The sequence below is a fragment of the Camelus bactrianus genome, chromosome 17 (assembly GCF_048773025.1).
Source record: "Camelus bactrianus isolate YW-2024 breed Bactrian camel chromosome 17, ASM4877302v1, whole genome shotgun sequence".
Taxonomy (NCBI): domain Eukaryota; kingdom Metazoa; phylum Chordata; class Mammalia; order Artiodactyla; family Camelidae; genus Camelus; species Camelus bactrianus.
In genome coordinates, this window is record NC_133555.1 from 18,562,685 (window position 1) to 18,590,626 (window position 27,942).

General features: G+C 39.5%; 1 long non-coding RNA gene across 1 annotated transcript; it reads left to right on the forward strand.

Annotated features, from left to right (window-relative positions):
- The first annotated feature begins 1,999 nt into the window (after positions 1-1,999).
- Positions 2,000-27,840, forward strand: LOC141573766 (uncharacterized). The gene is made up of 2 exons (XR_012499889.1): positions 2,000-2,173; positions 25,536-27,840. It is a non-coding gene; the product is annotated as an uncharacterized LOC141573766 (long non-coding RNA).
- The last annotated feature ends 102 nt before the right edge of the window (positions 27,841-27,942 follow it).

Sequence of the window (27,942 nt, forward strand, 5' to 3'; positions counted from 1 at the left end):
AGATCTGTGGGATTAAGTCTGCCACGTCTGTACGTAAGCACAGCTCAGGAATAGAAAATGGCTTTAATGGAGTAACACAGGGGCCAAAAAATGAATTAAAAAAACAAAAAAGAGAGAGAGAAAACCAGCTTAAAATCTTAGGCTTGAAGGCAAAGGGACAATTTGAGCTTCATCTGGCTTTACCAAAGCCTTTTTTTAGTCTTTAATGAGATGCTTTGGGATAAGAAATTACAAGCCTGAGTTGGAATAAAATAAAGAAAATGTTTTAGGTGTTCTGTGCTGCATGACCTACCAATGTTATTTGTGATTTTGATATCTCCAGTTCCAAACAACATAAATTATTTCCTTGGCAGTACAATAGTCTGAACCCCAATGATTTGCTTCCATTCACAGTGCAATGAAAATGATTGAGAACACATAAATTTGTTCTTTAAAAATGCTAGTAATCTTGTTGCCTACCTGGAGCTGAAACATTAGCACACTTCAGCTCCTTGGAGCTCAGTAAATTGAATGTATTGTCCACAGTGATTTCTTCTAATAATGTGGCTGCATGCAGATGGAGAAGGGGAAATATTTCAAGGCTATCCTGAAGTTTAAGTAGTATTTGAAGAATTATGATTTAATTATCTGAGTGACTCATTAAAACATGTCAATGGATTTTTAGGAAATTGCATGATTTGAACAACCATTTCAATTTCTAATTCACACCCTACCTACCCAGTGAAAAATTCCTCGAGCCTTCCCAGGTAAATGGAGCCTTCCCAGAGCAATACTGAACACTTCACACAACCCACCAATTTCCGGATTACCGGGTGTGCGTATGTGTGCGCGCGCGCGTGCGTGTGTACATTCGCGCACCTGCGTACTGATGCTCGCCCTCCTCCGCTACTAGTCTGTGAGCTCTTAGAAATCAGAGACCATGTTTTATTTAAATATGTGTTCCATTTAGAATCTAAAACCAACTCCTTGTCCAGCAAGTACTTGTGGAATTGCGTAGTACATAGGTACTGTGTGAGTTACCCAGGGCTGCCATAAACAAGGGGCCACAGGCTGTGGAACTTAACAGAAATGCATTGGCTCACAGTTCTGGAGTCTGAGACCGGATGTGGGCAGGACTGGTTTCTTCTGAGGTCCGTGAGGGGGAATCCTTTCATGTATCTCACCTGGCCTCGGGAGGTGTGCTGGCCGTCTTTGGCACAGCCTGGCTCTCAGAAGCATCACCCTGATCTCTCCCTCCATCTTCACGTGACGTTCTCACTGTATGCATGTCCCAGTGTCCAAACTTCCTTTTATAAGGATACCAGTCATATTAGTTTAAGCCTCCTCTAACCTTGACTACGTCTGTAAAGACCCAATTTCCAAGTGAGGTTATGTTCTGAGATACTGGGGATTAAGACTCCAACGTATCTTTTCTCGGAGGCACATCTCAACCCATAACTCATACCAAACGAAGAAGAAAAATCACCCGAATCTGAAGGATGTATTTTTGAGGTTCAAATAACATAAAATTATAGGCTAACAGGCTCTCGTTGGTATAAAAATCTCTACTCAGCAGAGATGCTTGTGGGAAGGGTTTGGGGAGGTAAATTCTGATTCAAAATTACCGTGAATAATGACGTTGAAGTAAAGATACCTCAATCAGATCAGGATATTGACTGTGGAAGGAACAGAATATTGATCAGCCTGGATCCACTGAGACAGAATCTGCATTTGCAAAAGATCTTCAGCTGATACTTCAGCAAGTTCAAGTGTGAGAAGCCTTGTTAACTTCCCCTCCTTTCACGCCTGAAATTAAAGTGATTGTTAAGAAGGTGCCTCCAGGCTCCAAAGATTTCCATTGAGGGACTTCGGCTAAATCTGGGTATGTTACACCCACCGAGGAAGCTTTGAAAAAAGACATGCAGATGGGCCGACTAAGTCAGAATATCCGAGGATGAACCCAATCACTGATTTTTTTCTTTTTAAGCCCTCAGGTGATAGCAATGTGCAGCGTGGGTGGTGAGGCTCACTGCGCTAGACCCGGCCCCTCCCCGCCCCTTCCGCTTGTTAGGGAATCCTCTTCCTCCCGGATTAGTCTGCAGGCCTGCGGGGAGGAGCATTTGGTCTTTTTTCTACAAGCAAGAACGCTGAGAGAGAGTCCTGTGATGGTCCAGAGCTGCTTGTGGAATTCCAGGTAGCGTTGATGAACCCAAACCCTGCTCCCGATCGCTGGGAGCCTTGCTGACATGCAGGTTCTGATGCAGGAGGTCTGGCGTTGGGGTTCAGGAACATGCATGTCTAACGTGTTCCCCCGGGGAACAACTGTGGCTCACAGTTTAAGTAAAGAGGGCTGGCATTAAACTATCCCGTCTGACTGGGGTTTAATCTGCTATTCGTCCTACGTTTGACCCTTGAACGGCCTACGGTGGTGAGGGGTGCGAACCTCCGCGCGCAGCTGAAAACTTCATATACTTTAGAGTCAGTTTTCCTCCGTATTCGTGCTTCCTCCCTGTGTGCGGCTCTGCATCCAAGGGTTCAACCAACCATGGCCCGTGTAGCTCTGTAGAATTTACTGCTGAAAAAAAAAAAAATCCACATTTAAGTGGACGCAAACAGTTCAAACTCGTGTTGTTCAAGGGTCAGCTGTATGTCCTTTGGTCTCTTAAAGAACCTCTGTGCTTCTTCTGAACTTGGGTTTATTATTTACTGAAGAAACCATGAAACTCCTGTAACTGGTCTCTTTATGGTGATTCACAGATACTAATGGAATGCTTATGTAGTGAGTCTTCTTCAGCATAACTGCCCGGGTGACAGCGATGCGTTCTCTGGGAACGACTCCCTGCCCTCACAAGGGACCCCACCCACCTCGGCCAAAATTTTTTTAAATTAAAAAAATTTTTATACAATTTTTAAAGGTTACTTTCCATTTACAGTTATTACAAAATATCGGCTCTAATCCCCGTGTTGTCCAGTACATCTTTGAGCCTATCTTACAGCCGGTAGTTTGTACCTCCTCCCCTCTCCCCCCACCTGGTAACCATTAGTTTTTTCTCTAAATCTGTGTCTGCCTCTTTAATGTTATGTTCACTGGTTTGTTGTAGTTTTTGTATCTCACATATAAATGATATCAAACAGTATTTGTCTTTCTCTGTCTGACTTATTTCACTTAGCATAATGCCCTCCAAGTCCATCCATGTTGCTGCAAATCGCAAAATTTTATTGTTACTCTTTATGGCTGAATAGTACTCCGTTGTCTGTATATCCCACATCTTCTTTATCCCCTTGGCCAAATCTTAAAGTTGATCAAGCACAGGGGTCCTAGCGCAGCCAGTTTGGGTTCCAAGCCTGGTTCTGACACGTGCTAGTGATGTGACCTTGGAGATGCATAGACAGCGACAGGCCCAGAGTCAGCACTCATTACATGCTCGTGGTGGTGATGGTTTTGCTGCTTCATGACCTGACCCCTTAGGGACTGCTGATGGTTCCTGGGGTGGTGTGTGCTTGACCCAGGTTAGAGCAATCACGTCCCCTCTCAGGACTTTGGACTTGGAAAGTGAAAGCCTCAGAGACTGAGTCCTGTCAAAATAGCAGCATTTGAAGCTTTCTACTCAAGTGTTTGTCAGAGGACCAGCAGCATCAACATCACCTGGGAGCACGTGACATGATACACAATCTCGGGCTCCATCCCGGACCTCCTGAATACAGATGCACTCTTAACAAGGTGCACGTGACAGCTTGAGACAAATTAAGAGGAAAATCTCCTATTGTCTTGGAAGGCATCCATTGTGATCTTTGTTTCTTCAAACCTGCAGATACAAATGCAGATTTTGATAAAACACACTCTGCTAATGCCTCATCTTTTTTTAGACTTGAGCTAGCTCTCCTTACTTTCCGCCACCTGCAACCCCACAATCTCAATAGCACTGCCGACTGTATTCAAGAAACCTTGCAGGATGCTATAGCTTTTCCACCCTACCCTATAATGAAGACGAATCTAGAATCAGAGGAGAGAGTTAGGTTTTAAAGTCAGCCCATATGGTGAAAATTATGTCTGGTCAAAATGATGCCAAAAAATGTATTAGAGATGTGACACGTGAAAAAGTGTTACATCATTTTTCAGCCAGTCCACCCTGGCTGACTTCAGAATACATTGGTATGTGTTCACTTGAGCCCCAGGTGAAGTAGCTTCTCTTTCATGACCACACTGTACGTACTAAAAAAAAAAAAAAAATTGTTTTTAATCGAGCGCATTCTTAGCATGCAAGAGGTCCTGGGTTTAATCCCCAGTACCTCCATTTAAAAAATAAGTAAATAAATAAACCACATTGTACTTATTTTTAAACCCTAGATGCACATTCTTGCACAGGAAGATCACACCGTGGAAGCTGAGAAAACAGATACATATTTCCCAGCTCAAATCCACTCTGGGGCATAAGCTCATTGAATGAAATGGCAGTTGGGATCACCTGCAGTTTTTAAAGTTATTTTTCCTTTATTTTTCTCTGTCTCTTTCTTGCCTCCTATCTCTGTCTCTGCGTCTATCTCTGGCATATAGAATTGGCTTTTCACAAATTAAATGTAAGTTTCCCCGTAAACCATGTGTGTCCTCGGTCCTTCGCAAATTTAAGTTCTACATAGTGATCAAAAGTTGGTGACACAATGTTTAGGTTTCTAGCCACTAGGAAACATTAAAGCCTCCACACAATAATGAACAAGTCCCCACACCTCACTAATATGCACCTAGTATGTTTACAAGATATATTGTAATACACTCTGCTGTATTTAGAGTGGTTCTCATGCTGCCACGTGGATGGACCTTGAAAACGTCATGCTAAGTGAAACAAGCCAAACACAAAACAACAGATACTGTGTGATTCCACTGATACATGTCCAGAAGCGGCAACTGCATAGTATCAAAGTAGATTTGAGGTTACCAGGGGCTGGGAGAGGAGAAGAATGGGAGTTAACTGCTTGATGGTTGCAGTGTTTCTGTGATGAAAATTTTGGAAACACTGGTGATGGTTTCCCTGCGTTGTGAATAATTACTGCCACCGAACTGTCTACCTAATGGCAAATTGTATGTAAACCAATTTTTTCCTACACTTTAAAAAAAGTGAGGAAAATGGTTCTCATACCCGGTCTGAGTACTTAAGATTTCCATGTTCTAGTTCACCTTACTGCTTAGTGCACCTTCAAGGACCACCACCCGCTCCATTCAGAGCTCTTCCCGTTGTCTCCTCATTGTCTCAAATGCCACCGTGCACGTGTGTGCAAATACACTATGGATGTGTTCTTGGTTTTTCACATGCTCTCGAATTACTTATAAATTATTACTAAATTTCAAAAATTATTACCTGCCCTGTGGTAGGCAGTGGGAAATATCACACTCTCATACGTGGGCTCCACCCCCTTAGAAGTTTGCAGGCTATTCAGAGAGTCAGTCAAGTTCATAGGTAATTGGAATATAGTGCCAAATGATCTGATCAGGGCCATATAGGGAACTGAGAGTGGGCAACCAACCCAGCTAGGGGCAGGGTGCAGTCAAGGAAGGCTTCAGGGGGCAAGTAACCTCTGATTCTGTGTGTGTGTGTGTGTGTGTTCAAGATTGCTGTTATCTTGTTAAATCAAAAAAAATTTTTTTTTTGGAATCATTAAGTATCAAGCGATATTGGATAGTCACCATCCAAGAGTGGAGTCAGCAGCAAACAGTTTGTGGTATTATTAATATTGCAGGGCACCAGCCAGCTAATGGGTTTCTGTCCAGGAACCATAGCTACAGAACCATCCTGACTGTACTGGATGGTTTATCTTGCTGCATATACCAATTGCTTGATCTCTAGTTTTTTCCCCTCTTCCTTTTTTGGGGGGTTTACGGGGAGGGATTCTGGAAGTTAAATAATAAGTTAAACTTGGGGAGATAGAAAAAGGTGAAAGGTATGACCCATCTGCGCTATCCCTAAGAGTACATGTAAATAACTGCAAAAATTGACTCCAGCGATTTGGAGGTCAAGTGAAAAGAACAGAGACTTTGGGGTCACCTTCTCACATGGTGGTCTTATTAGTAGAAATAATGATAGTAAGTCCTCATTGTCTTGTCATCTAGTTAGGTTCTGCGTGTGTTGCCCCATGTAATCCTCCCAGCATGCCCGTGAAGCAGGTACTGTCATTGCTCCCATTTTATAGATAAACAAACTGATACTTTCATTAGGTTCCATGCCCAAGGTCATTTTCCTCATCTCTCAAATGGGAATGAGGAGGTTGTATTTGTTGTGGTAGGAAGTGGATAGGAAACATCCACATACAGTAAATACCTAACACGGGAGATGGTCTACACACTCTGGTTCCTCTGCCTGGGATAAATGCCACTGGACCACTTGAGAGATGAGCGCTCTCTGTAAGCATCCCACTTGGTGACTCGAGTAACCAACACCTTTTGGCGAGAGTCCATTTGGAAAAGCCTCGTGGAATTCATGTCTTTAATGGGTTTAAAACTCTGGTTCCAGTTGATGGGAGCACCTTGATAATGAAAAGTTGTGTATAGATTTGATGCATAAAGTGATGAAGGGCCAGTCTACCCTTCAGAAGCTGTTGGCTTGACATGCTGTAGGTCTGGCACTGTCTCAGCAGAACAGAAGGTTTGGGCTGGAGATCTACCAAGACTCTCGAGGGATATAGACATCTTTAGCTTGGTGTCTGTGTTGGGGGCAGTATCAGAAATGGCCATGCCGAAAGACTAGCAAAGTAATCAGATAAACCCTGGGGGAGAAAGGAAATAGTTTCAAACTCAGAGCTCCCTAGATTCTGATCAGCAATCTATTTTTAACAAGTAGAACAGTGGCCCAAATCGAGGTCTCCGCCCTTGGTGAATTCAATGACAATGAAAAAAAACAACTGTTATCCCTTCTTTAAAGATAATGTATAAAAAGGGAGATTTATGTCCATTTAAACCGATGGATTTAAGAATCAACACTTAACCATAATCATTCTTTGACATTCTTTATCAGAAACAGAGCCAGTCTGGGAAGATGGAACTTGTGTCCACCCTGATCTTCTAAATTCATGCCCAGAAGAGGACAGCAGTTGTGTGGCTGACCCAAAAGAACCTAAATACAACCTCAGTTTGGTTTTCTAAATAGGATTTTAAATAGCATATTTATTTCTACTTATGCTTGGCCTTACAAAAGATTCATTGACGTTGGATTCCCTTGGGCACATACTGCAATTTGTTTGAAACAAAGAGTTTCATAACGGTGCTAATTACTGCTCTCATAGTTGTAAATTCTACAAGTCCCTTGGTCGGGCCCTGGTCTCTCCGGCTATGGAACATCTTTTCCTGGCATACTGTCCACATTTACTGCTGTGTTGGAGGCAAAGTTGAATGGACGAACCTAAGAAGGAAAATGGCACGTGATCAATTGCACTCCAAGACGCAGATGTTCGGAGATGTCTCCTAGTGGCTCTTGGTCCCAGCTTCCTCTTTATATGTGGGGGATTTGTACGGGGGTCAGTTCCTTCCACATTTCTCCACTCTTTCTTTCCTCGAGGACAGGATGTCCTGACCTCTGCACTATACACCTTTTGGGCCAGATACTCCTGTTGGAGGGCCCTGTCTTCTGTCATGTAGGATGTTTGTCGCCATCCCTGGCGTCTCCAGTGAAGAGCCAGTGCTGCGAAAGGAGTTGCTGATCTGTTTGGTGACAATCTGACCTCCTTTGGGCCACATTTCCCTGGAGAGGTGGTCGTTGTGTTAAAGGCCCCTTAACCTGACCTCCCTTTTGCTTTCTGAAGCTTTTTAAGTCATGGAGGCCGATAATGTCATGGCTAAAAGACACCGGCTTCAGCCTAAATGGAATCTAATGCAGCTTTAGCGCTTACTAGCTGTTTAACCTTCTTCCTCCCTTTCTCTGAGCCTTAGCGTCTGAATCTGTAAAATGGGAAGAATAATAAGCCTCATCTCTGGCTGCTGTAGCTCATCCTGTACCCAATACTTATACTGCCCCATTTCAGTACTAAAACCCTCAGTTCTGTTTGGAGGGAGATGTGCCCAAAATAGGATTGTCAGATTTAGTGAATAAAAATATAGGATATTCAGTTAAATTTTAATTTTAGATAAATGATGGATTTGGGGGGGTAAAATTATGTCCCATTTATGAAAAATATATTTGTTATGCACACACCTGGGCTGCATATCCTGTTGGCCCGTCCAAATCTAGCTCTGCCTTGTGCCCTATGATATGTCCCCACAGGAAGCTGATATTCGTGGGCTACCTCAAAGCACCAGTGACTCCGGGTTCCACAGGGGTTCAGTCACTGGGAGGCACTAACAGGAAATTGGAGAGAAGGAGGGAAGGAGAGAGGTTGGAGAATTTATTCCCCACCCCAACCCCAGCCCAGCTGTGGGGCAGTGGCTGCATTTCTCCACCAAAAGCCACACCTCCTGTCAGATGGCTGCAGCAACTTCTTCAGATTCCACTGACCGCAGTCTTCCCGCCCTTCTGGTCTAGAGGTGTAAGAACCCGTCCAGGCTCATGCACTGTATCTCCTGGCACTTTCCCCGATCTCTGACCCCACCCCTGGCTTGAGGGTGCCACCCATTCCCCAGGGGTACTCAGACTGGTACAGTGTCACCCACACAATTTCTAAAAGGTAAACTTCCGAGGGGTATTGGGATGATCAAATGAGATGATGATGTCAGGCTTAGCATCCGCCCGACACAGTGCACACTCAGGCAACGTACCATTGACCCTTGAACAGCAGGGGCTGACAAATGCGGGAGTCCACTTCTACACAGATTTTTAAAAATAAGTATACAGTTGTTGCTCCATATTCACGGGTCTCAAATCCTCATCCAGTCAACCATGGATCAAAATTTCCACCTGCAGTTGGTTAAATCTGCAGAAGCAAAACCTGTGGAATGGGAGGACCAACTCTACAGGGACTTGAGCATCCTTGGATTTTGGTGTATGCGGTGTTCCCAATCCCCCTGGACTGTGGCGTATCCAATCCCCTGTAGAGACCGAAGGGTGACAATACTATTGTTTATAAGGAAATATGGTAACTTCAGTCGCTAATTCAGGGCCCCTCTTAGTGCTTGATCTTCCCTATTCATTCTTTCCTTCTCTTCAGACAGTCCTCTGCCCTCCCCCCGTCTCCTCCGCCTTCCCTGACCTTCACTCCAGATAAGTGTGCAAGTCCCAAGATTTAGATTCTGCGAAGAGAACAGGAAGGAGTCTCCCCTTGTCCTTGAACCTGAGCCAGGTCCACAGCCTTACCTTCGCATAAGGTGCTCTTACCAGGCGCTGAATGATCTTTCACTTTGCCCTTCTTTCTGTGGCTGGCCCCTGTATATGTGTATATTCCATGGATCAGAGCCTTAAAAGGGAAACAAGTGAATAGTACCCCAAACCCCTAACAACAGTTGCAAGGACCAAAGCCTAACTACTTGTTAAATGGTGTTTCCCCCAGTTTATTGAGATGTAATTCACATATGACATTGTAAAAGTTTAAGGTGTACATCACGATGATTTGGTACATATGCGTGTGAAATGATTTGGCTAATAAACTCGGCTGACACATTCATCACGTCACATAATTTTTTCTGAGAACACTTCATATCTACTCTTACTAACTCTCAAGTATATAATAGGTGTTATTAACTGAGAAGGTTTGTATCCTTTAACCAACATCCCCCCAGTCTCTGGAAACCACCATTCTACTATTTGTTTCTATGAGTTTGGTCTTTTTTAGATTCTACATATAAGTGAGGGCATACGGTGTTTGTATTTCTCCATCTGACTTATTTCACTTAGTATAATGCCCTCAAGGTCCATTTATGTTGTCACAAAAGGCATGATTTCCTTCTTTTCTGTGGCTGAATAATACTCCATTGTACACCACGTTTTCTTGGCCCATTCATCCATGGATGGTCACTTAGATTGTTTCCATAGGTTGGCTGTTGTAAATACGCTGCAACCAACATGAGTGATCTCTTTGAGATCTGATTTAAAATCTTCTGAATATATACCCAGAAGTGGGATTGCTGGATCTTATGGTAATTCTATTTTTATGTTTTTGAGGAACCTCCATACTGTTTTCCATATTTGCTGTACCAATTTACATTCCCATCAACAGTGCACAAGGACAAGGGTTCCCTTTTCTCCACATCCTCCCCAAGAGAGTTGTTACCTCTTGTCTTTTTGATAATAGCCATCCCGATAGGTGTGGGGGTAATATCTCATTGGGGTTTTTAATTTGCATTTCCCTGATGGTTAGTGGTGTTGAGCATCTTTTCATGTACCTGTTGGTCATGTGTCTGTCTTCTTTGGAAAAATGTCTATTCAGATCCTCTGCCCGTTTTTATTGGATTATTTGGGGGGTTTTCTCTTTTTTCTTTTTCTTTTGCTCCTGAGTTGTGTGTGTTCCTTTATTAGCTATTATCTGATATAAAATTTGCAAATATTTTCTCCCATTCCACTGGTTGCCTCTTCATGTCATTGGTTGTTTCTTCTGCTGTGCAGAAGCTTTTTGGTGTGATGTAGTCTCATTTTTTCTTTTCTACTTTTGTCTGTTGTGCTTTTGGTGTCATAATCAAAAAGTCATTGTCACAGTCATGTCAAGATTTTCCCGTTTTCTGCTAGGAGCTTCACAGTTTCTGATCCTAAATTTAAGTCTTTAATCCATTTTGAGTTAATTTTTGTGAATGGTATAAGATGGGAGCCCAGTTCTTTCTTCTGCATGGGATATCTAGCTTTCCCAGCACCACTCATTGAAGAGATTCTCTTTTCCCCATTGCGAATTATCGGCTCCCTTGTCAAATAGTAACTGACTGTATATACATGAGTTTACTTCTAGGTTCTTACTTCTGTTCCATTGGTCTACGTGTCTGGTTTTATGCCAGTATCATGCTGTTTTGGTTACTGTAGTTTTGCAGTGTAGTTTGAAGTCAGGAAGTGTGATGACTCCAGCTGTGTTCATATTTCTCAAGATTGCTTTGCCTATTCTGGGTCTTCTGTGGTCCCATACAAATTTTAGGGTGGTTTTTCCTATCTCTGTAAAAAAAAAAATGCCTTTGGGATTTTAATAGAGATTATGTTGGATCTATAGATGGCTTTGGATAATATGGACATTTTAACAATATTAGTTCTTCTGATCCACAGACATGGGGTATCTTTCCATTTCTTTGTGTCTTCATTTTCTTTCATCAGTGTCTTACAGTTTTCAGTGCACAGATCTTTCATATGTTTGGTTAAATTTATTCATAAGAATTTGATTGTTTTTGATGCTGTTGTAAATGAGATTGCTTTCTTTATTTCTTTTTATGTGTCATTGTTAGCATACAGAAACACAACTAATTTCAGTATATTGACTTTGTATCCTGCAACAGTTTTTTTGTGGAGTCTTCAGGATTTTCTGTACGTAAGATTGTATCATCTGCAAACAGAGACAGTTTTATTTCTTTTCTGACTTAGATGCCTTCGTTTCTTTTTCTCCCCGAATTGCTCTGGCTAGGACTTCAGTACTCCTTCATGTTGAATAGGAGTGGGGAGAGTGGGCACTTTTTTTTTTCCTGACTTTAGAGGAAAAACTTTTAGCTTTTCACCATTGAGTATCTTAGCTGTGGGTCTGTCTTACATACCTTTATTGTGTTGCTCTCTGTACCTTTTGTATCCAGCTTGTTGGGAGCTTTTTATTATTAAAGGATATTGAATGTTGCCAAATGCTTTTCCTGCATTGATTGAGAGGACCATATGATTTTAATCCTTCATTCTATTAATGTAGTTTATCATGTTTATTGATTTCTATGTTGAAACATCCCGCTTGATTGTGGTGTATGATCCTTTCAGTGTGCTGCTAAATTCAATTTGCTATTATCTTGTTGAGAATTTTTGCATCTAGATTCATCAGGGATATTGGCCGGTGGCTTTATTTTCTAGGAGTGTCCTTATCTGACATTGGCATCAGGGTAATGCAGGCCTCATAAATGAATTTGGGTGTATTCCTTCCTCTTCAGTTTTTTTGAAGAGTTTGAGAATTGTTACTAGTTCTTTAAATGTTTATAGGACTTCACCCGTGAAGTCATCTGACCCTGGGCTCTTCTTTGTTAGGAGGTTTTGGTTTTTGGGGTTTTTTTTACTTTACTTTTTTTTTTTTAATTGAAGTACAGTCAGTTACATTGTGTCAGTTTCTGGTGTACAGCACACTGTCCCGGTCATGCAGATACATACGTATATTCATTTTTGTTAGATGTTTGATTGCTACTTCAATCTCCTTAGTCACTATTGGTCTGTTCAGAGTTTCTTCTTCTTCATAATGCAGTCATGGGAGGTTGTATGTTTCTAGGAATGTACCCATTTCTTCTAGGTTATACAATTCGTTGGCGTATAATTACTCACAGAGGTTTCTTACACTACTTTGTATTTCTGTGGTATCAGTTGTAATGTCTCCTTTTTCAGTTATAATTTTGAGTCTTTTTTTCTTGGTGAGTCTAGCTAAAGCTTTGTCAGTTTTTTACTTTCTCAAAGCACCAACCTTTAGTTTTGTTGATTTTTGCATTGTCTTTCTAGTGTTTCTTTCATTGATTTCTGCTCTAATCTTTATTATTTCCTTCCTTCTGATAACTTTGGGCTTTGTTTTTATTTTTCTAATACCTTGGAGTGTAAAGTTAGGTTGTTTATTTGAGATCCTTCTTTTTCCTTAATATAGACATTTGTTGCTATCAACTTTCCTCTTAGAACTGCTTTTGCTGCATCCCATACGTTTCGATACTATGTCTTCCTTTTTATGAGTTTCAAGACACTTTCTGGTTTCCCTTTTGATTTCTATTTTGTTCAGCTGTGTGTTGTTTAATTTGCAGGTATTTGTGAATTGTTCAGTTTTCTTTCTGTGACTGATTTCTAATTTTATACCACATGATCAGAAAAGGTGTTTGATAAAATTGTAGTCTTCTTAAATTTGTTAAGACTTACATTGTGGCTCAACACATCATTTATCCTGGATAATGTTCCATGTTTGCTTAAGGAAATGTGTGTTCTGGTGCTGCTGGGCAGAACGTTCTGTGTCTTTTAGGCCCAGTTGATCTGTAGTGTTATTTGGGTCTGCTGTTTCCTTATTAATTGTCTCCCTGGATGATAAAATCAATATTGAAGTCCCCTGCTATTATTGTATTGTTCTTTATTTCTCCCTAAAGGTATCTGAATATTTGCTTTAAATATTTAGGTGCTCCAATGTTTGCTGTGTTAATATTTACAATTTCTATATCCTCTTGATGAATTAACCCTTTTATCACTGTATAGTGTCACTCTTTATTTCTTGTAACCAGTTTTGACTGCTGGCAGACTTTTAGCTGTGAGGGAGCTGGAGGTGAATACAGGGGTCTTCAGGACCTCCAGTAGCACAGATAGGAGTGTCTGGGAGACCCAGCAGGCTTGCTTATGGATTGTGGCTGGGACAGGCTGGAACCCCATTTCAGGGACTTTTCAGAATCTACAAGCTGAGTCTGGCAGCTTTAACCCCAGGGGCTCCCAAACCACGGCCAAGAAGGACTGGAGCTGGTTCATGATCCACTTCAGGGTCCGCAGCCCAGGATCTGTATGACTATCACTCAGCATACACATGTGTGTTACTCCTCTTGAGTAACCCTGATGTTTGGTCCTCATGACAGAACAAAAGCCAGACGGGGTTGTAGCTAAGTTCTCAGGGGTTTGGAGCTGTTTCTGGGTCTATAACCTAGACTTTGGTCTGTGAGTCCGCCACCTGGGTGTGAGCCTGCCTTCTTAAAATATCTGTCCTCAGTCTTTGACTCCAAGGGGTTTTACAGTCCCCTACCTTGGCCCTAAAGTCTCACAGAGGCACTTTTGTCTGTGAATAGATGCTAAATTACCGTTGTTGAAGGGGAATGCAAGCGAGGAACATCTAACTCAGCCACGTCATTTAATAAATGGCTTTACTGAGGGGTTGCCTATAAGTGTTGTGTCAGACACTGACTTGATCCATAGTGGCTGCCCGGGGAGGGGCTCTGTGAAGGGTTCGGAGGTTGCTCCTGGGCTTACAGAGAGTGTCATGATCAATTAGTAATGTCTGCCCTGGACATCCGGGGAGTGCTGATACAAGTACCGTGTATTTGTCATCCCTGATCTGTAACATTAGCCTCAGCCAGTGGTGGTAGCTGCGATTTTCTGCTGGGTCATGCCCTGACATGGCCTTGGCAAGCTATTCAGATGCCTTGGTAGCAACTGGGTAATTTTGCTGTTTCCGTCTCCAGCCTAATGAACAAGAACTACCTTTCCACTAATTAAAATTGTATTTTAATTTTAATAATTGATTGACAAACACATCACACACATGTATTTTAGCTCTCAAGACAGTTAAGCTTTTGAAATATGTTCTGATCCCAAGAAAGATGGAAAATTTCCTAGAATGAATTCAAGAAATAAATTTAATTTAGATCAAAGTATACTAATGAATACCTTGGGTTTGTTTTTTTTTTTTAATGAAACTTTTTTTTTAATGAAACTTTGGGATTTCATTTCTCTTTGTTCTTGAAACTGTATACATTTTGAAAAAAAAAAGAGGACAATCATGTTAATAGAAATTATAAATGCCATGAAAGAAAAAACCTCCAAATTATTTTAGTAAAAGCTACAGCAGAATAATTTCTCCCTCCAGATTAGTGCCTACACAATCAAACACTCAAATATCATGTCCCTGTAACCTTGCCTCTTCCCCAGAGCCTTGCACTTTTATTTCCCCAGTTGCTGTGTGGTTGTTATTGTAAAGGCACCATCTGACCCTCCATAATCCCCAGATTGCATTTCAGTGGATTGCAGTTGGACAGGCAGATAAATTTTTTTTTCAATTTTAGAAGCTTCCATCATACTTACCAGTATTTTTTAAAGTGATGCTAGTTTGGGTTACATGGAAACATTTGCTGAGCAGTCAGGGGAGGTCTGGCAACCAAGGACAGTGAGCAATGGTTAAATCAATCACTGTGATATTTATCAGGGGTGGAGTGGGGGGGAGGAATTGAAGCCAATAGTGTGAAATTTATTTTGAAGCGTTTAACATATCACAGTCATTAATTTAAAAATAGAACCCAAGAAGTATGCGAGATATGTAAGGAATGACGTTGGTCCCAGGATTAGGGAGACAACCTCACTGTGACTAAAAAAATAGAAACAAAATGGTGGTGCTGGGGTGACCACAGATCAGTCTCAAGTTCTAATTCTCCTAATAGTTTTGTGGTTGTTTCTCCTTCCTGGTTGGGTTAAATTTCTGGACTCCTGGAAAAAAAACCCTGTTTTCAAATAAGAATTTCTAAAGATAGCAAAAACCATGCTGCTAAAAAGTGTTCATGGCCCAGTGAAATGGTTTACTAAGAAATGTGATATGAACCAATGAAACCAAACAGCTCTGCAATAATCCTGCATGTTGGCCGTGCCTTTAAAAACTGCAGAAACAATGACTCCAGCTCTCTGCGGGTCAGCTGTGGCATTTTCTCACTTCTGATGCCACACTTTTGTCCAGGACAGCAGGAGCTCCCAAGGTGAACTGCTGGTGACTTTCAGTTGCCACTGGAAGACCAGCTAGAGTACAGTTGGCTATTTTGGATGGTTGGTTATTTTCGGTGCAAGTTGTTTTAAATGTCGTCACACAACCCCCAACAGCCTCGCTGTGTCACCTGACACCCTGGTTACTTTCCAGGCTCGTACAACTGCGTGGTGATGAGATCTGTGTTCTGACAGAGTGGGAGGTGGAATCCCCTCGTGTACGCTTTGTTGCACAGTAGAGACTGATGCCAAGGCCTGGTTCCAACTGTCAGGGCAGAAGTGGGGGGCACATGAATTGTGGCTTTCTTTATGTTCCTGTTGACCTCATACTTTTATCAAATTATTTGTGATAAGAACTTTAGGAACTTTCGATAGATACCATGCATATTGTCTCATTCTCCCCAAACACCTCATGTGGCTCGTTCATTCTCTGAACCCAACGGCTTGGCAACCCTTTATGTGCCCTGAACCATGCGAAGATGTAAAGAACAGTTACTACAACTCTTGTCCTTACAAAGCCTTCTGATGTTTGAGACATTGGCAAATCTTTTTTTTTTGTAAAGAACGTAAGGAAACTTTTGATGATTTTACTGATAGTTATGCTTTCTCTTTGGTATGTTAGAATGTCATCTCTTCTCCCTTTTACACTGTGAAGAAGGGGCAAGAATTATTCATTGAAAACATTACCATTTGGAGCACTAACCACAGGCATATCCTGTCCCACAGTGTGCCTGGCCCTTTTTCACAATCTTTGTAGTCAGGCCGAAGAAGCAGATATTAGCATTCATGACAAGCCAACAGCTCCTCTCAAGTGCAAAGTGAGCACACACACACGAATCATGGGAAAGAGGAGAAAACGAACATCATGAAAGGAACACAAAATTGTCAAACGGAAGAATTAACACACAAGGTAACAGAGTTAATAAGAGAGAGCCTTGCATCCACACAATAGTACAGCGTGATACGCGTTGTGGTAGCAAAGATGGTTGAGTCCAAAGAGGAAACATCGTAGACAGACAGGGGGAGAATAGATAAGAGTTCCTGGGGGTGGGTAAGGTATAGCTCAAGTGGTAGAGCGCATGCTTAGCATGTACAGGGTCCTGGGTTCAATCCCCAGTACCGCCTGTAAAAAAATAAATAAGTAAATAAACCTAATTACTACCCCTCCCCCCAAAAAAACCTACAAAAAAAAAAAGAGTTCTTGGAGGAGGTGATTTTTCAGAATTCACATTGATGTCATCTAGGAAAAGAGGGCGTAGCTGATTTTTCAAGTCAAATGTACAGACAAGGGAGGGTAAGACAGAGGACTCAGTAGGTGATACAAAGAGATCAGGAAGAGTCTACGTTCATAATCGTGACTTGCATTTGTGTCGCGCTTCACAATTTTCCAAGTGCTCTAGCAGCCATTCTCAGTCAGTTCCAACAAGAACCTGTCAGGTAGACACATGTGATAATGTTTCACAGTTGGGAAAACTCCACTTAGAGAAGGCAAGTGATTTGCCCACTGGACAGGTTCCAGCCTTCTGATACCCAACTAAATGGCTTTCCGACTACTTTACAGCTGCCTCCACTGTGTATTAGCTGGTATAAATACAAAGTGCCCTGTATTATGTTGGCAGAGGGAGTAGTAAACAGAAAGAGGACAAAATGGAGAAAGCAAGTTCTGGGATGTTCTAAAGAAAACATAGTTTTATCCTTGAACCTGGAGTTTTCACCTGAGTTCTGTAAAGTCTATTAAAATTAAAAATTCCATAGAAATGACTCAAAATTTAAAAAATTAACATATTAACAAAACTTGATTTTGGAAGTAGATTAGGTATGGGAGAAAATATTAGGAATTAATACCTTAATTTTTTACACTATTTTACTTGTGTGATGCACTAACACTTTATTAACTAGTATTCATATGTTTGGTCATACAACATGCTATGATTTCTTTTTCTGCAAGGAATCAACGATGTGCTTATAAACTTAACGCACATGTAAAGAATCCCTATTGTGCTCTTGCCAATCCAGCAACGGTTCCTTCTTCTCCTCACAGCACCCCATCATTTCTGGGCCTCCATCCTCTTGCTCATTGGATAGGAACATTTGTGGACCAGTCAGTCCGGTGCCCCACCTTCCCCCACAGCATCTGAGTTAAGGTAATCAGATGCCCCTTCTCTGGAATTTGAATCGTACACTGTTGAAATTTGACGACTGAAATGGCAGGGACTTACTTGTCTCCATAAGGCATGTGGAAGACACCCCCTCTCAGTTCCTTCTAAATCAATTCTTGGGGCCCTGTCTGTTCCATCACTGAAGTGATCATGTGTATATAATTCATCCTATTTGTAAAACTGTATATAACACTTAGAAAAATTAAAACAAAAAACAGATCAGTGCTCCTTTAATTTGTCCAGGATATATTGAACCAGAAGAGTTCCAAATTGACTGTTTCAGAATAATTACTTTCTATTGCACAGTTGCTTTAAAAGAACCTTAAATTTTGCTGATCCATTCAGAAATTTCCAGTTTACCTTAATGCATGAAATTCATGTATTTTTTTTTCCAAGATCTACTGTCAAAATTTTGTGGCAAATATTTTATTAAACATGTAACAATGGATGGAAATTTTTATTAGGAATAAAATCTTTTTTTTAATTAAAAAGAAAAAAAAAGAAACAATCCACTTTGTATCATCGCCATTATGGCCTCTCTAGCTCTTGCTGCCATCTTTCCTCTTCCAGTTTCCCGCAGTAGCTTCCTCAATGTTCCCTGTTGTCACTTTTGCCCCCGTTAAGTTTATTTTCCTTGTGAAATCTGAGGAATTTTTTTTTAAGGCACAAATCTGTTAATTCCTTTGCAATTCTCTTGCAGTGGCTTCCAACTGGATTTAGAATAAAATATGAACCCCTTACCTCTGTATGTTACCTGACCACTGCTTACCTCCGCAGACCTGCTGCCTGTCACTCTCACCCTCACTCACTAACCCCCAGCCACTCTGGAAAGAGAGAGGAGAGGGGGAGGGAAGGGAGAGGAATAGTCATCTTGGAGACTGTAAGTTATTTCAGCAATCAGTTGACCCTCAGTAAATGAAAAGTTCTTACCATTCATTCAGCACATCAGTTTTGAGTCCCTCTTTATCCCTTCGAACGGCTGGGCTAACAGGGCAAATGAGACAAAGTCTCTGATCCTACATGGCCTGTATTGTAATGGAGAGTAGTCAAATTAAGAATATTTAACAGAATCCAGCATAGGCTAAAAGGCAGCTCTCAGAGACATTAAGAAGATGTTTTGATGGACGGGAGAAACATTTGGATATCCAAAGTGCACATCCTACCAAAAAGACTACGGAAGGGAACTCATGGATTGGTAAACTCTAGTGTATTCCTTCTTTAAAAGTCATACTTTACAGCCATTTGTAGTCATGTTTCCTACTCAGGAGTAGGTAATGATGCTTTTATGTTTGTGGGAAGAAATCATTCGTGAAGACATACTACTACCTTGAAATTATAGAACACCTTCCAAGTCATAAATGGTAACGTTTGAAAGAGAAATTGATTTTGTCTTTGACAACAATAGGCACACCTCTAGAAAAACAGTAATGGGGAAGGTGTTTTAACATCACACCACGAGTCTAGGGACAAATGTGATTAATTATGTGGTCTAACTGTTGACTCCTCCCTAACAAAGATTTCTTCAAAATGAGATGTGCAGAATCTCACTTACACGACTGAAAACATGGGAAACAATCTTCAAGGTAAAAGGTCCAACATTTTTTTTTTTTAAAGAGCCTGGAAGAAAGGGACCCACATGTGAAGAGTAGTCAAGTGGTGATTTCAATTTTTTTCTTTCTGCTTATCTATAGTTTCTATTTTTTCTGTAATGAACATGTATGATTTATATAATTTAAATTAAGTTATTTTAAATGAAGAGAAGATGTTAACTTCTTTCCAATGACTGTATTTTCCAACTCTTTCTTTTGGAAAGGGACCAAAGAAGAGAGTTGTTTGTACCTTAGTGAGATTTGATAAAATTGTTGAGAAACTGAACGTGGTTTCAGGTTCTGCTTCTCCAGTTTCTTGAAGCTCTGGCCTTTTCTCCAATGTCCTGAATGCTTCTTGAATAACAGAATTGTGGTATCTAAACTTCTCCTTGCATTTCATTCAACTGAAGTGCCCTTTGACTCGTATCCTCGTTGGTTGGGTGCCACTCGTGTTGTGGTTCTTTTTTTCCACTTGTGAATGGCCTACACTTTTTAAGAAATTTTGTTTAAAATTTTATTTATGCATTGAGGTAAAAATGTGCGTTGAGTGAAATGCCTAGATCTTAGGTGTACAGATAGATGAGTTGTGACAGATGTATTCACCTATGTAACCAACACCCCAATCAAGTTATGGCGGCCAGCCCAGAGGGTTCACTAGTGCCAACTTTCCAGTCAATCCCCACCCTCCATAAGCAACTGCTCTTTTGATTTCTATCTCCATGGTTTCACTTTGCCTGTTGTTGATCTTCATATAAATGGAATCTTGTTGCGTGAATTCTTTCGTGTCTTGCGTCTGTCGTTCAGCCAAAGGGCCTTGAAATTCCATCATGTTGCCGTGTGTATCAGTAGCTCCCTTTCATTCTTGAGTAGTCTTCCCCTCTATTCCTGAACCACAATTTATTTACCCATTCTTTTGTTGATGGGCTCAATACCATCAACTTTTTTAAAAATATGTTTTTATTTTGTGAAATAGTTCAGAAAAAAGTGAATAGAATTGTATATGATAAATACTCGTGGATACATTCGGCTTTATCATCTAATTATTTGCTTCATGTATTTTTTCTTCAGTATTTTATATTGTGGTAAAAAAAAGCATATAACAAAATATATCATCTTAACCATTTTTAAGTGTACAATGAAGTATATTAACATTGTTGTGCAATACTTTGTCATCTTGCAAAACTGAAACTCTATATTCTTTTATACAACAACTGCCCCCCTTCCTCTCCTTCCAACCCCTGGCAACCACCATGCTATTTTCTAACTCTATGAATTTGACTATTCTAGGTCTCTTATACAAGTGGAACCATACAGTTTTTGTCTTTTTATGAGTGGCTTATTTCACTTGGCATGTTGTCCCCAAGGTACATCCATGTGGTAGCAAGCGAAAGGATTTTCTTCTTTGTTAAGGCTGAATAATGGTGCATTGGATGATTGTACCATATTTTGCTTATCCATTCATCCACTGATGGACCCTTGGGTTGCTTCTGCCTCTTGGCTATCATGAATTATGCTGAGATGAGCATACCTCTTAAGAGAGATATCTCTTTGAGACTCTGCTTTTAATTCTTTCAGATATATATCCAAAATGGGATATATGGTGGTTCTATTTTTAATGTTTTGGAAAACTGCCATCCAATTTCCATAGTGGCTGCGCCATTTTATATCTGCAGCAACAGAGCTTCAAATGTTATTTTGAAAGAGTCAAATATTGTAGTTAGAGTGGAAGTCCTAGGCTTCCTTTGCCTTTCACTCTCTTCTTCCTCCGGCCAGAGAAAGTCACTGTCTCAGATTTGATACTTCTGTTGCCCATGCATGCTTTTATATTGCTTTCTTGACTTTTGGCCTCTTTTACTGTGGATATCTGCTGTCACTCTGATTTTTGTGTTATTCTAGAGATAATGTTTTTTTTTTTTCCTCTCTCTCTGGTGGTTTCTTTTGAAATTCTGCAATTTTACTACAGGTTGTCTAAGTATGGCCAGGTGCAATTGTTTTTAAAATTGCTGATGTTCTAAAATGTTTTAAAATTAATTTTGCTCAATGGTCAGAAAATGCTTTTACTCTGAGGACCCGGGTCTTTCTTCAGTTCTGGAAAATTAGCAATAATTTATCTTCAGATATTGCTTCTTCACTGTTCTCTCCACTCTCTTATTTTGGAATTCCTGTTAAACAAATGTGGGAGCCTTAGAAAGTCTCCCTACTTCAGTTACTTTTTTATCCCTTTGTCTCCCCACCACACTGTGAACATTTCAGTTCTATGTTCCTGTTAACAAATGCACTCTATATTCTGCTGGAGTTTATCCCATTCATTGCATGGTTTGTTTCAGTAACTATATTGTTTATCTCCAAGATTTTTAGTTAGTTTTTTCACATTTACCTATTACTTAATAATTTATACATATTTTTAAAATAGAAGTTATGCTTTATTTCCATGAACATTTTAAGTATGATTAAAGCCTGTCAAAGTCTATAATTAGTTTAATCTAGAGGGAACAAATGTTAAAGTACTTATTTTGCTGGTTATATTTTTCCCCCTATATAATTGGACTCCGTGACCCATTTACGTATTTTCTCCTTAAAAAATTGTCTTCATTCTTCAGTTTTCATTTAAAGATAGTAAAACAGAGGGCCATGCTAGCCTCTCTGTGATAATGCCAGAACGTTTAATGATGTTTTAATGATGTAAAATGATTCCTACAATGATACTGTCTAAATCTTAACACTCACCTAAAATATGGTTTAAGGTTTTTCTGATATTAAAATCATGTATACATTTATAAAAATTCAAATGACTTGAAAGTATTTAAAGCAGAAAACAAAGATTATTTCATATTAATAAAGATCCTGTCAAACATTTTATAAAATAAATATAGAGATTATAGTTAAATGTTTTTAAAATTTTTTAACAAAATAGGCCATTGCATTATAGGCATTTTTCACGTAATGAATTACAGATATCATTGCATAATAATAAATATAATATTATATCTATTTTTGAAAATGGGTTTTCTGGCATTAGTGGGTAGGAATAGGATTCGGTTTATTTGAGCAATCCCCCGTTGCTGGGCATTTAGGTTGTTTCTAGGTCACTGTAATAAACATTGCTAGGAACGTACTTTTAAATATCTAGAATTGTGAGCCTCTTTCAGAATAATATATGCTATCTAAATATTTTTCATTACCCTTGCTTTTTGTTATTGTACTAATACAACATAAAATTTACCAGATTAACTAAGTGTGTACTTAAGTGACATTAAGTCCATTCACACTGTTGTGCAATTATTCTTGCTTTCAACTGAGTGTGAAGCCACAGACTGATTGAAGAAATCTCCTTGTGATGAAATACGTTGCAGACAAGACTCAAGAAATCCTAGGCTTGCTTTAAGTTTTTAAGTGTTTTATATCTCTGCCTTTGATAATGTGGATTGTTGTCAGAGTAATTGGGAAATGTCATATCCATGAGATAACCAAAAAGAAAGACTTAACATTTGTTCGCTACCTGCAAATAGCATAGAAAACTATGAATGAGTTGTTTTAAAAGATGCTGGAAATTTAAGGGTTGAAATATTTTGTTCCACAAATCTGATCAGACTTGTATTTATTTTTCATTTGTTTGAGCAGGATGTTCATTGCCCAGGTTAGTAAGGAAAAGAAGGCAGTTGTTCTGAAACTGACTTAAAGATGATCTGGGATTATTTTCTATGTTAAAAAGCAAGTAGCAATTATTTGGTTTTTCTGGATGTAGGAAAAAGGCTGGATCCAAAAATAAAATAAAATAAATCATCAATAACTCATCCACATGGAGTTGTAACATTTTAGAGTATTTCCTTCCAGTCTTTTTTTCTATGTAAACTCGGAAGATACATTATTTTCTTTATTTGACTTGCTTAGATTATCATTTCACAAAATGTATTCTGAGGAATATTAGTCTTATGTCCTTTGATAAGAAGCTGTTTGTGGTCATCAGTTCAGAAGACTAACTATTTTCTTGATTTAGAAATTTATAATTCTCGTTGGCAAGTTCATAGCTTTTTGGTTAATAAATATCTCTATATTTATTTAACCCACCATTCTCCAGACCAATTTGATCTAAGAATCCTCCTGTTACAATGTTTTAATAGTCTCAGTAGGTGTTGATGATGGTAGAACAGCTGTTGATGATTACATTACTTGCAATCTGCCAATTTTCGTCATTTCTTATTTGCGCCAACAAGCAGAGTAATTGCTTTCTGTGCTGTTGGGATCCCAGTCTCTTCGGTACGTGAGATGCCGTTTCTGCTGGACTGATAGAAAACTAATAGAGGACATGGATTAAGAGCTCAGTTTAGAGGCAGTCTTTAACTCAAATCCCTATGTTTCAGTTTTAATATCTGTAAAAGGAGCTTAATATAAGTATCCACTATCCAAGATGGTGAAGAAATTGACATACATAAAACACTTCACACAGGCTTAGAGATAGTAAGTGCTCAAAAATGTTAGTAACGTGGCTGTAGAATTAATAGCAGTAGTAATAGCAGGCGATTATCAAATTAATAGTAATAATAGCAGCAACAGTACTAGGAGTTGTAGCAGCAGCTGTAGTAATAGTAGTAGCCGTGCTAGTAGTGGTGATGGTAATATTAACAGTGGTACCGGTAAGACTTAGTATATTAGTATAGTGTAATAACATCCTCACACCTTCAGAAGTTACACAATTAATTTACCTTTGAAATTAAACCAAAATCAAATTGATTTAAGAATTTTGAGATGGCTTATAAAACAATTAAATCACAGCAGTAAATCTCTACTTGTAATTCACACGACCCTGGGGTCTGGTAAGAGCCAGACAGGCTGGGTATTTTGACTCATGGGAAGCACTTGCCTCGTAAATTGAAGAGCCCCATCCTGAGGCAATGCAGCCATGGGTCAGGGAAATTTGAGGAGAGAGCTGGGCATTTATTTCACACTCTCAAAATCTTCAGGCAATTTGTAGCCAGTGAGCAGAGTCGTGGTGACCCACATGGAATTGCATAAGAGAATAGCATGCCACAAACAGGACAGACCTGATTTATTTAGTAACATTTGGGAACCGTTTAAAGAAGTTGTGTCCATTTATAGCTAGTGCTTGGGGCTGAAGAAGGAGATGGTTTATCCACAGTCTTCCCTCTCCTGAATGAAGGTGAGATGGAAAAATGAATGGATCCAAGAAAAAAGTGCTTCCTCTTACCATAAGGACTTTCTATAAATGTCTCAAGCTTTAAACATTTCTTTTACATGTGTTTTATGTGCTGTTTTGAAAAGAATAAAATTGAAAAGCCATTTATCTTTGTCTTGAACAATATTTATTAGGTATCAGGCAGAAAAAAAAAGTCACACAATTTATTCGTGGGAGTATATTAATAGCGAATGCTTAATAAGCATTTACCATGGATTATGTTATTTCGTTTCTTCCAACAATCCTATAAAGCAGAGACACTTATCATCCCATGTTTACAGATGAAGTGATGATGCCCAGATTTTGACTTGCCCAGTGTTGGGGAGGAAAAAATTGTCTTGGTGCCTTCCTAGGTTCTCCAGCTGCGGCCCTGTAAATTGGACTGCCAAAAGACAGATTCACGAACCACAAAATAAAAGCCTACAAATTATTACTTAATACAAGGTTTGCATGACACAGGATTCTTCCTAAGGAAATGTAGACCTCAAGAAATGTTAAACTTGAGCATTTGTACACTACGTTTGAGGAAGAGTGGAAAGTTATGGGGAAATGTGATGGGACAGAAGGATATGAGCAAAGGTAGTAAACTAGGGGAAGCTGAGCATGGCCTGCTTGTTTGGACTCATCTTGGTCCCTCTGTCTTCAGATATGAGGATGCTTCTCCCACACGAGGATCTGATTACCTACTTCCGGGATGGAGAGGGAGGTCAGAGAGAACTTCCTGCAGCTGCTCTTTCTCAAATTCCTTCAGCTGAAAATATGCCCTCTGCCAAGGTGCCATATTTTGGGGTAGCCTGTTCTGAACCTCATCACTGCAGAGTTGCTGAAGGTCTCTGAGCCTGCTGTGTGACATGAGTGGCTTGCAATAGCGCCATGATTCTCATACTCATGTGTACATCAGAATCACCTGGAGAGCTTTCAAAAAATACAGATTCCTGGACCCAAACCCGAGAATACTGATTTAGTCACTTCTGAGGGGTGGAAGTCCCATGTACTTAGTAAGCCTCTGCCAGACATTCTGATCTGTGATGCCCTATCTGCCTCTAAATGTCAATCGATTCTCCTACAGCTTGTTACTGTCCCTTGGCATCAGGGCTGGATTCTGATGTGAGCAGCTTGCTGACGTGGCAGAAGCAGAACATCATTAAAAGAAAACACAAGTAAATCATCTGTACGTCCAATGAGGCTAATTGCACCAGCCAAACCCTCCCTGTCAGCATATGGACAAAATGCACGGTGGAAGCAGCTGGCAGAGATGTACCCACTTCTTAAACACATTCAGCAAGATGGAAGTGAGCCGGTGCAGCGCTCCTTACAGAAATTGCTAAGTCTGCGTGATCATCAAAAACATTTGGTCACCGGAATAGAGCTTGAATGTGAAAGCTTTCAAGCAACAATTCAGATCATTTTCTTGGGATAGCTTCATATTTACATGCAAATGGTGTTTTTTTTTTTTTTTTTTCTTCATACACAATTCCATCTAAAAGCCTGTTGAGTTTCTTTCTGTAAGAGCAACAAGATTTTTTGAAAAACTCTTTGGTGATTGCTGTTAATATAATGATTTCTATTGTGGAAGTGGTTTATACAATGTATTATATTTTACAGTGGGCTTTGGTTTTCTTTAAGTGTTTGTGTGATTATCCATGAAAATAGGAGACGAGTAATATTTAACATTAATGGAAGGTTTACTCTGTGCCATGCACCATCCTACTTAATTTATATACCTGTATCTGTATTATCAGTGTCTATCTCTACACTTGTTTAGTTCTCTCAATAATTGCATATGATAAATATTACTCTCAGATCTCTTTTATATGATGAGGAATCTGGGCTAAGTAAGTTGCCCAATATCACATAGTTACTAAGGAGTGGAGCTGGCATGTGAATCCAGCAGACTGAGTCCAGATCCTCCACTTTGATATTTAGATCAGTATTTCCCAAAGTATGAATTTTGGAAAGTACTTGCACAGGATATTAATGATTTTTAAAAGAAAAAAGAAAGCATGAATTAACTCAGTAAGTTTGGGGAGTATTGGGCTAAACAAATAGGTTTCTTTTGCACGTGATTTTTCAGAATCTCGAAAAGCTCATGTGCTTTAGAAATCTCTAAAAGACAAATGCAGAATATAACATTTCCAAACCTCCGAGGCCAACAGTAAGTTGCCACAATGCATCTGTGTTCTTTACTTTAAAAATGATCGTTCGGGTAAACTGGTAATTCCTTTCTGGGGAATAATTTAGCCATATACATGAAAAGCCTCTGAATCTTGGTGTGTTCAAAATAAACCACTGGGGTGGGGAAGAAAATATTAGAACATCTATTTAAAATTTCTCACATTTAATTTTGTGTGTTTATGTTTTGTTATATAGATGTTATGTAAATGTATATATAAATTCATTTATATTGATAAATATTATAAATACATATTTAAGTGTATATTGTTTGATCATATATTATACATAATTATAAATTATGTATAATTTTAGAATAGTAACATGTATATAAGCTGCAAATAATTTAATAGGTATGTACTGGGGATGGGCTGCACTAATACTGAGGGGCTTACTTAGCCACACATAAGAAAAGCCTTCAATTTCTTCATATGCTTTGACCCAGGAATTTCACTCCTTGGAATGTATTCAGTTTATCCTAAAGAAATAATAACCTTGCATGTGACAAATACTTAACTACAGGGGGTATTTATTGAAGAAACACTTGTACTTGTGAGCATTGAAAACAGTCCAAATATCCAACAACGAGATTGGTTACATTCATTATGGTACTGCCATATAAAGAATCTTAACAGGGAGCTATTGAAAATTATATAGTAGTAGAATACACTAGAGTCTAGGGGAAAAAAATCATGATTTTGTAAAACACAGATGACAAAAGAGTTCCTATGCCTGGAAGAAAGGATTGACTGGAATAACAAATCAAAATGTTAATAGTGGTAGCTCTTGGTGGTGTGAGAAGGGGCAAGTTTTATTTTCTTTATGCTTCCTTGTGTTTTCCTAAGTCTTGTACAGTAAATGTGCATTTTTGAGTAAGCTTTATATTCATAAGTTTCAAAATGTGGTGGGTTATAGAAGAGGGTGCAGTAACAGTCTTTGTGGTCCTGTCTCCCAGACAGTGCCTTCCTGTCTCCAGCAGCATCCATCGTTATTTTTTTTTAACATTTTTTTATTGATTTGTAATCATTTTACAATGTTGTGTTGTTATTTCTTTCTGTGTATCTTTCCAAGGATGTGTTGTGTTGATAAAATTTGCATATATACATGTACTCTTTTTACCCTTTATGACATAGACAATAGCATATAATACACACTGTTTTGTAGTTTGCTATATTGAATAAACTGGCACACGTGTCATTTCATCCCTGTGGATTCATTCCTAAGAGTGGAATTGTAGGTCAAAGAAAATGTACATTTGTCATTTGGATAAATATTGCCATCTTGTCCTCTGAAGTTATGAAAAA